Raw genomic sequence first — 3,903 nt, forward strand, 5'->3', positions numbered from 1 at the left:
CTTGATGAAGGAGTAGCACAGGGTAGTAACACTGAAGATCCATCAGAGACACAGAGAGCAGAAAGTAAAAAGGGATGGAATAAAGTAGGAGACGGACGAAGGGAGCGCAGCCACCATGACTGGCTGCATTCTCTGTGCACTGCAGCACAGCTGAGGGGGTGATTCATCCATCAGCCGGCCTCAGGAAAACCAGGTTTCACCATTAGCAAATGAGCCCTAATTCAGCCAGATGGCAGAGAACCCCATCCTCTACTCAGAACCCAGGGCCGGGTGCCAGCACTGCTCACTCTCTCTGAAACTCAGCTCATAGCTGCAGTTCAGTTCCGTTGAGACTGCCCTCCCAACAAAAACAACAGAATCAGTTGATAAAGAACAACATGTGTTTAGGGTTAAGACAAAGCTCTCCGGTGGCCCCTCTGTACTGAAGAGAACAATAAACAACACTGAAGCTCAGATGGAAACAGGAAATGAGCAGAAGTCACCCATGTGAAAGTCCCTGTATTCTCTCAAACCATCCATCCACACCAACCTCATCCTTATGGGGACTTTATCACCTGCATATCATATTGTACAATATTTACAAAATAAAATGCTGTGGTATCAGTGGTCCATACTGTAGATCACCTCCACACTGTATTAGTCTTAAAGGTTTTGTGAAGTTAGAAAATCTGTCTTCTTTGCTATTATTTAGTTGTGTAAAAAAGGGTTTTCTTAACTGCAAAGGTGTCAGCCTTGTAGAATCATCTCACTTCATGGATGAACCTAATAGTAGACATTCAATAAAATCATCCATCCATCCATTTTCTAATCCCGCTTAGTCCCAAATGGGGTCACGGGGGGGCTGGAGCCAATCCCAGCTGACAGTGGGCGAGAGGCGGGGTCCACCCCAGACAGGTTGCCAGTCTGTCACAGGGCTGAAACTTAGAGACAGACACCACACATGCAAACTCTGCACAGAAAGGCATCGGGCTGGCCATGGCTCAAACCTAGAACCTTCTTGCTGTGAGGCAACAGCATAATACTCGTGTCTGCAGCATTAATTTATAATACATGCATTTACTATGTCCAGATAAACATAGACTATCTAGGACACACAAAGCTTTAGATCCCATCACATAAACAGCTAGTAAGCCAGTGTACTGCTGCAGTTTGTGTATGTCACAATTTGTGGAATGACAGAACTTTTCAACAATGGCAAATTATGGCATCTGAGCAGAGTACTCACAGAAAATAGGAAGATTTTGCTATTTTTCAGGCTGTATAACAAAAAGAAACAACTAAAATTCTATAAATGCATATTTTGCTAAAATCATATCTATTGATTTGCATATTTTGTTCTCCCTCCCTCCCTGCTTTGCTCACACAGCCCAGAAGAAAATCATTAAATCTCCTCTACACAAATCACAAAATAGTCTCATCAGGATAGTGGAAATTTTGTTCATTTTCTTGCCAAATGATTGTCTTCTCAGAGGAGCTGCTTTTAACAAGCCAAGGAGGGGAATATCTTTCATTTCCAAACTGTACAGCAACCAAGCATATTTGAGCTGGGTCATCACAAAGACTTCTGGGTAATAGGGTTTGAAGTCAAGGCTCATTACCTCTTCCATTTCCTTCTCACCAGCTAAAACATGCTGCAGATCTTCTGAATAATTTTATAACACAGGCTGGGTTCAGATGTGTCCGCTCAGATGAGCTTTTATCCTGAAGAAAAGAGGAAGAGACTGGCATACCGAAGTGTATCAAATGAAAGCTCCCTGGTTACCAAAGTGTTCAGTTTAAATCCTTTTTTCAAATAATTTACAGTGAATTTATTGAGAACCAAAATACTTCCATAGCGTGGTATTCAGATCCAGTGGTTTCTCTGTTGGGGGATCTAATCTTATTAAACCCAAAAGCAGTCAGTAGGGTGGTCCAACAGCAACAGGCCTGTCATCAACAACACTGCCGAATGTACAATTGCACTCACAACAAATATTAGTAGCTGTCTTACGAGGGACAAGTCACAAACACAGTACTTCGTGAAGGTGGTTGTGAAGCATCGCCTTCTGGCGCCGACAGTGATGGCAGCCGTGGTTACTCGCGCTCTCTTGTGTTTGTTGTTTTTCTTTGTTTTCTTGGTCTTTTGCAACTCATCCCGAATGCCATCAGTTACGAAATTTTCCTTTGAACTGAATAGGATTGTACAGTTATTTCAGTTTGTTATGATGTTTCTTTTGTGTTTCTGCTTTAAATGTATTGAGTGGTGACTACAGACGGTGGAGCGTATGTATAATGACAGTTACTGGCTCCATGTCAGACTGCAATACAAGTGGTTTAATCAGGCATTGTTTAGAAGCATTTTGGGGGGAAATACATAAATTTGGGACTAGGCAAGTAAAATTAAATCCATGAATTATCTTTAGTAATTGGTACAAGATTTTGCTGTGACTCAAAACTATATTTGGCCTTTGGGATTTTGGGCCATGATACTATATAGTACATGTTTGTGTCAAACTACAGTGATGTAGGGTACATCTCAACTCCCTTAACTGCATCCATGTTTCCCTCATTTGCATCTTTTCCTTATGTCTTAGCCCTGCCCCCCAAAGAAGTGAGGAGGGATGCAAAGAAAGGATACGAGAATAGAATGAATGTATGGCCAAGTATGTTACACACACAAGGAATTTGTTTCCGGTACAGAACCGATGGCAGCCATCTGCGGCGCCAACTCAACTGATGGCTCTAACCATTGGGGGCGCTCAGTGTCTTGCCCAAGGACAACTCAACATGTGGATTGCAGGCACCAAGATTCGAACCTCTAACCTTGTGGTTGGAAGATGACTGCTCTACCCACCGCACCACGGTCGCTGAAGGAGAAATCAAGGTAGCACATTTTTAAAGACATGAGACATCCTTTCCTCTGATCCTTTATCTGAAGCGTCCAGTCACTAAGTGATTTCCAGTGAAGGTATGTGTTGACCCAGACATTCATGAAGGATGGTCTCATGTCCTTGCTCGTCTCCTCCAAGCAGCCTCCTCAACCCTCCAAACAGCAATAAGGGAATTGAGAAAGACTTCTGGGTGAAGCGAGAACAGTCAGTTAAGGGAACTGGGTTGAACCTATGGTTTCCTCCTTGCTCCTCAGAGTAGACATAAAAGCTCTGGGACAACCTTCAAAATGGAGGAACAAAATGTTTCAATGGTGAGTGTGGAATGATCAAATAAGGGAATTGGAACTGAAAACAGGTCCAAGAAACACAAATGTAAATGTGCAAAAGGGTTTGGATTCACGCTCTGGGGTGTAAACACAATCTCCAAGATTACTGTGGTTGTCCTTGCTGCCCACGGGTGTACGCAACCATGGTTATGTAAAGCAGGATGGTGTTGACAAAGAGCACGCTTTCTAGACACAAGTGTTGCCAAAGTCCAATCTAATATCTGAGCCGTGCCTGTTTTTCCATGACCGTGGACACAAGTCAAGGTGACGAGTTCAATCGCTGCAGGTCGCTGTAGACCAGAAAGCTCGGATCAAGAGAAAGCCATTCTCATCTCCACTCCAAACAGTCTGTCTGCCTGAGGCTGAGGCATGGTGACACTGCACAGGCCAGGTGTAATGGAACTGACCTCCACCACCAGCCTGTTTGCTGTTTCGCAACAGACACATCACTAATATCTGCTGCACTGTGTTGGTGAAGCAACTATAAACTCAGCAGACTGTAAATAAATTTGCTGCTGCAGCCGGACAGCTGCAGCAGCAAAAAACAGATAAGGTCTTACAGCAGGACGAGGAGAAAAATTGTGGACTTTTACATCCATTAAAAAAATTGTAGTTATATTACTTGTTCCTTTGTTACTTCCTTGTTTAAAACATATTTCTTTATGTGACAGCAGTTATAATTCCCAAATTTTATTAGCATCATCACT

Source organism: Monopterus albus, unplaced genomic scaffold (assembly GCF_001952655.1).
Source record: "Monopterus albus unplaced genomic scaffold, M_albus_1.0 scaffold26.1, whole genome shotgun sequence".
NCBI lineage: Eukaryota > Metazoa > Chordata > Actinopteri > Synbranchiformes > Synbranchidae > Monopterus > Monopterus albus.